Raw genomic sequence first — 5,973 nt, 5'->3', positions numbered from 1 at the left:
GCCTGGAAAAGAGACAAGGAGAAAGCCATAGACTATGAGATATTTGTAGGAATTGTCAAGATACATTAAATTAATCAAGATCACAAAGAGGGACAATTTTGAAACTCTCCTTTCAGAGTATAAGTTCTCTCGGTGTTCAACAAAATGATCATGTCCACCCAAAGTGTTCTGATTAGAAAAGGTCTTCCCAGTTCCTTTCTCCCACTAAATCACACTTGCTTTTTATCTCTCTTTCACTTTGTGACCTAACCTACTAAGTGAACATTTCCTCCAGTAGGTGTAACAAATGGAATAGAAGAAACATTCTAAATGAATGAATTGGGGGAGGAAACGAAAATGGCAAGCACAAAAGTATGAATGTCTAAGCATGCATGGTAAAGTAAGGAAAGTATTTTTTGAACTCATGTTCTTGAATAATTAAGATAAAACCAAATTCAGGTGGAACTAAAATAGCTTGTTAATAAGTGTTTTTAATCCTCACCTGAGAAGTGAGGATATTATTCCCATTGATTTTTTGGGGGTGGTGGGGGAAGAGAGTAGGAAGGAGGGGAAAGGGAGAGAAAGAGAGAGAGAGGAGAGAAATATTGATGTGAGAGACATATCTATTAGTTGCTTCCCATAAGTCCTCCAGCTGGGGGTGGGGATTGAACCTGCAACCCAGCTACATACGTGCCACTGACCGAGAACTGAGATCTTCCAGGAAGTGCAGACCAATGCTCTAACCACTGAGAAACAATAAAAAATGTGGTCTAACAATATATCTTGAAGGGCGATAAGATGTAGAACTTTATTAAAATCATAGCCATGTACTAAAGAAATGAGTCAATATCTGAAGGAAGAAATTCACATGGTCCTACAAATTAACAAAATCTATCTACTATGGAAAGAAAGAAAGGTTTATTCGTTCTATATTTATTGTTTTCCAATGTGAAAACAAATTAAAGTAATGGTGCTTTATATGTTACTAATGCCCCAGTGCATGGATTTGTGCACATTGAAAGGAAATTAATTAGAAGGTGGCCATCAGGGTGGGACTAGGCAAGACAGGACGGACACACCCTGGAGCCAACCTCTCGAGGTCCCTCCCCAGCCAGCCACACCTGGGGCATTGCTGCAGCTCAAAGGTCTTCTGCAGAGTGAGTGGGGTCCCTCTGGCAGGAGGGTCCCTCAACCTGGCCTGCAGGGATTAGGCTGAAACCATACATACGAGGGGTCCCAGAGTATGAGAGGGCACTCTGCAAAGTTACTATTGCTTGGTAGTCAGTGTGAATCATATCCACTGGCCAGTCAGCCGGTTGCTTAGCCTTTTATATATATAGATTATTTCACATATCTAACAGATATGACAAATGATTATCAATAACACTGGCCCAGTAGACTATTCATATCCTAGTGTGTGGATGTAGGTTGGTAGGTTAGCATACCACAAAGAAAAGCAGATTACAATTTCCAAAGAGATGTAATAATCTCTAGATGACTCCCTCCTTTACCATTCCTATTCAGAATCAGTAACTTAAACCTTGAATCTATGAAAGACAAATGCTTATTTTTAAAAGCAAGTGATAAGAGAAATAAAAGCACATGTCTATTTTAAGACTTGTATCCAAGTGTTAATAATGGCTTTGTTTGTAATAGTTAACAACTGGAAGTAATCTATATATATATAAAAGCCTAAGTGACCCTTACGACCAGATGACCGACTGGTAGCTATGACGTACAATGACCACCAGGGGGCAGACATTCAATGCAGGAATTGCCCCTTGGTGGTCAGTGCACTCCCACAGCCAACCTCCCACTGTCCCTCCCCCCAGCTGGCTGGCCCTGATTGGGACTGGATGAGATGGCCCCGATCACCGGCTAGGCTGAGGAACCCCACCCGTGCACGAATTCATGCACCAGGCCTCTAGTAGTCAATAACTAGAAATGGACAAACAAGTTGTGGTATATCTATATGATGTAATATACTTAACAAGAAAAAGGAATTAACCATTTTACACACCTGTGAATCTCAAAAGGATTGTGCTGTGTTAAAGAAGTTAGACAGAAAAAGTGGTCCATACTGTGTGAATACATGAAAAAAAAATTCTAGAAATTGCAAGTAATCTCTGTGGTTGCTTGAAGAGGGGAAAATGAAGAGGAAGGAATAATTACAAACCTGCTTGACTTTTCCATCATTTCGGGGAGTGATGGATATGTTTATTATATTGATTAGAGATAGTTTCACAGGGTATACATATGTAAAACTTAAATTATTCACCTTAAGCATATGCAGTTTGTTGTATGTCAATTATACCTCAATAAATCTTTTTTGTAAAGTCTACTTAAAATACAATTAAAATATTAATAATAATATTTAATGAAGTATTTATACTTAATAATGGTACCATTTATATCATGTCTAAAGCATTGGCTTCACTGTAAGTTTTCTTTGAGTTGTTTAAAAAAAGAGACTGGGGCCCTGGCTGGGTGGTTCAGTTGGTTGGGGCATTGGGGCATCCTCCAGTGCAACCGACCCATGTTTCTCTCTCTCTCTCTCTCTCTCTCTCTCTCTCTCTCTCTCTCTCTCTCTCTCTCTCTCTCTCTCTCAATAAAAGCACATCCTTCGGTGACGATAAAAGAAGAGACTGGAAAAGGGGCACTATTTCTGGGACCCAGAGCAAAAAGAACCGGTTGTTAATTATTAGCAAACCACTACTAACATTTGAAAGCAGATCTCTTTTGAAACACCTCACTGCCTGTTAACTTTCTAAATCCCGGGTATCACTATTCTGTGATGAAAAGATTGGCAGTGAGGCCTCTAACACCAGGCCTTGTCCTTAATGTCGTTCACAATCTGATCACGTACCTGAGCACCAGGATCCAGAGCAAATTTCTTTCCGGGTCCTTCAGAAAGTCACCTCAAGGTCTCAAGGTGATTCGGCAGTGCTCCTCCAACAGTCGGTAACAGCTACACTTCAGTCAAGCAGGTACTCTGTTTACCAGAGCTTCCGCCTATTGCCTGCTGGCGGAACTTTTTTTTCTGACATCTGATATCAAAGTCCCTTCATAGGAAAACCAGCAATGTGTCTGTTTCACGTATCATAAAATCTCAGATCATTTGCAGCTAAACCTTGCATCACCCAAGAGAACTCCATGTTATATTTGCAAGAGGCAGGTCCCAACGTGACATGCCTTAGGCTGAGATGACATCTGAGCTCAGGAGTCTTTCTGCATGTGTTTTCCCTTGGTTCTTGCCTTGCCGTCATGAGAATGCTGGGGTGAACCCAAGGGGAATTTTGTTCTCATTAAGTTATATGCCCTTATGTTATCGCTGTAAACACAGTTTAGAGTTTCCTCCTACTCATCCACCCCTACTGAACACTCCTTTCTACTTCCTTATACCAGTGCTGTTTTCTTCCTGAAAACCGTATTACTTGTAATTTTGAGAAGAGCACAGACAAGCACCTGGAAAATAATATTACAAGCTTTTTAAAATTAACCAAACAATGGATTTTTTAAAATTAAGCCTCCTGGATGAGGCTTAGGTAGCCTTCTGCTGGAAATTATCTGGTCCATAGGGGACTTTTAAGGATTGTGTTCTAAAAAGGGGCAGGAGCCCTGACCGGTGTGCTCAGTGGTTAGAACATCATCCTAGGGACTGAAGAGTCATAGGCTTGAATCCGGTTAAGGGTAAGTACCTGGGTTGCAGTTTCAATCCCCAGGCCAGATTGGGGTGCGTGCAGGAAACAATCAATCAATGTGTCTCTCTCACATTGATGTTTCTCTCTTTATATCTCTCCCTCTCCCTTGCACTCACTTTAAAAATCAGTGGGGGAAGAAATATCCTCAGGTAAGGATTAACCAAATAAATAAATAAATAAATAAATAAGTAAATAAATAAATAAATAAATATTTTAAAGGGAGCCTGGACATAGGCCACTAGTACCACAAAGTACAGGTGTAAAATGAGGCTATGGAGGACATAACTTACAAGTTGATATGCATTGTCTCCAGATCTCAAACCACCACCAGTGTTTTGTGAAGCACCTCAGTACCAGGAAGCCCTAAATCTTCCTATGGTAGGGGTCTCATGTAGAATTGTTCATATAAATCTGTTCTAGCTATGTAACTAGACTTAACCTTTGAACCTAAAATTTCCTACTCCTAGTCTCCACCAAAATCTGATGCTACTCTTAGATAATAAGCAATGAAAATAGTCTGATACTTCTTGTCTGTGACAACTCACAGAGCCATGGTTTTATAACATCAGATATCTTTAGTTAATAGATTCTACACCATTTACCAAGGGTAATAAGTCTGAAGATAAGTATTCAGTTGATCCAGACCAACTGAAATTAACCAAATGCTATAAATAAACATTCTTTCCTACCTTCTTTCTGTAACATTAGCTCTACCTCTTTCTGATGATGAACATAAATTACCCCTACCAAGATAGTGGGGTAACTATCAACTTTCCTTAATTGCTTTTCTCTTAACATCAGAAACCCAAACACTGTGTAGAACTTTTTATTCTAGCTCCGATGAAGTAACAAAGGTGGGAGTTAATGTCATTAAATAATGATAAAGCAAGAAAATTTTGCAAAATAATCTGTTTTTAAAGTTTAGAAAACAAACACAAGAAAATCAGTGAGTCAAGTCCTAAGATTGCCTCAGCTTTCTGGAGGTAATTTTTTATTGTGGGCAAAGGAACAGAGAACACAAAGAAAACCCCAATAGGCCTGACTGAACTGAGAAGACATACTATGTCTCAGGGAGGCTAAGGTGGCAGGAAGATGTAAGGCTGACTTTCAGAAAGAAGAGAACTATGAATAAAAATAGTACCAGACCTTTTCAAATAAAGCCCTATGAAAAATTTCTGACTATTGAATAGCACATATGAAAACTAGGCAAAGAATGATCAACATTGCCTTAATGCGAGCACCAATGGAAGAGAATAGAGAGCTTAGAAACAAACCCTCATATATATGATCAAATGATAACAGAAAAGAGTGCTAAGATCATTCAATGATGAAAGGAGAGCTTTTGAACTATTAGTGCTGGGAAAACTGGATATCCACATGCAAAAGAATAACGTTGGACTTTTGCTTTACATATACAAAAATCAACAAAATGGATTAAAGACCTATGAAAGCTAAAATTATATGACTCGCAGATAAAAACATAGGGGAAATTTCATGATATTAAACCTGATAATGATTTCTTGGTCATGATGCTAAAAACACAGGCAACAAAAGAAAAAAATTGATAGGTTTAGCCACATCAAAATTAAACTGGGCATAAAAGGACAAAATTAATAGAGTGAAAGGCAACCCATGGAATGGAAAAAAGTATTTGCAAATCACATACTGATAAAGATTAATATCCAGAGTATATAACAGATTCCCAAAACAACAACAGCAAATTATTAAAAAATGGGCAAAAAATTGAATAGACATTTCTTCAAGGAAGATCTACAAACAGCCAGTAAGTACACGCAAGGGTACTCAACATCATTAATCAGTAGAGAAATACAAATAAAAAAACACCACCTCATACCTATTAGGATAACTACTATCAAAAAAACAGAAAATAAGTGTGGCAATGATGTGGAGAAATTGAAACTCTTGTGCATTGTGGTGGGAATATAAAATGGCACAGCCTCTATAAACAACAGTATGAAAGTTCCTGAAAAACTTAAAAATAGAATTACCATAGGATCCAGAAATTTCATTTCTGGGAATGTATCTCCCAACGCCCCCCCCCCCCCCCCAAAAAAAAAGAAAGAAAGAAAAGAAACGAAAAAGAAAGAAAGCATGATCCCGAAAAAATGTCATACACCTGTGTTGATAACTGAATTATTCATAGTAGCTAAAATATAGCGATATTCCTCCACTTAGGATGGGGTCATGTCCTAATAAATCCATCTTAAGTTGAAAATATCATTAAGTTGAAGATGCATTTAATACATCTAACCTACCAAACATCATAACTACC

Source organism: Plecotus auritus, assembly GCF_963455305.1.
Source record: "Plecotus auritus genome assembly, chromosome: 2".
Taxonomy (NCBI): domain Eukaryota; kingdom Metazoa; phylum Chordata; class Mammalia; order Chiroptera; family Vespertilionidae; genus Plecotus; species Plecotus auritus.
This window is presented reverse-complemented; position numbering follows the sequence as displayed.